A 626-nucleotide genomic window follows, 5' to 3' on the forward strand; every position below is an offset into this window, starting at 1 on the left:
AAGTTCACCCTAAATTGATAACTAGTTCTTTGCAATAACAATACCCATCATTGCTTTAGATTGAGCTATTAAGCAAACCTTTCACATAAATTTTCTGCAACTCCTCTGATGATGAAAATATATAATTTATCTTCCACATATCATTAGAGATGATATGTCCAGCCTTAACAATTTCTTCGGGAGTCAAGCCTTCAACTCCTTAAACTATCTCAGCAACACGCTTTTTCAACCTTGCATCTTCAGCCATGAATTGAAAACAACTTGCTAATTTATCAATTCTTACCCTTGCACCTTGACAGATTTCTCCAATCTTATCCACACTAGATTGGAATGCATGAACAATCTTGTCACCATTACTTTTTGTCCTAGTTTTTTTACGAGTCACCTCTCTCTCACCTTGCTCTGCAGTCCTTCTTCTAGCAGTAATGGATCCCTCACTATTGGTAGCTTGAGCAAGAGAAACATCATCATCACCATTGTCATTTTCATCAACATTCATTGCACTGAAAGCTTCTGAAGCTACCCTAGTTGCTGCAAATGCAACTTCCTCAATTTCTGTGTTCTCCACTGCATCATCCTGTGACTCTGCTCCTTCCCCAGTTGCTCTATCCTTCCCAAATATAATG

This window comes from Theobroma umbraticum, unplaced genomic scaffold, assembly GCF_002168275.2.
Source record: "Theobroma umbraticum cultivar Fairchild unplaced genomic scaffold, ASM216827v3 scaffold_51.0, whole genome shotgun sequence".
NCBI classification, from domain to species: Eukaryota; Viridiplantae; Streptophyta; class Magnoliopsida; order Malvales; family Malvaceae; genus Theobroma; species Theobroma umbraticum.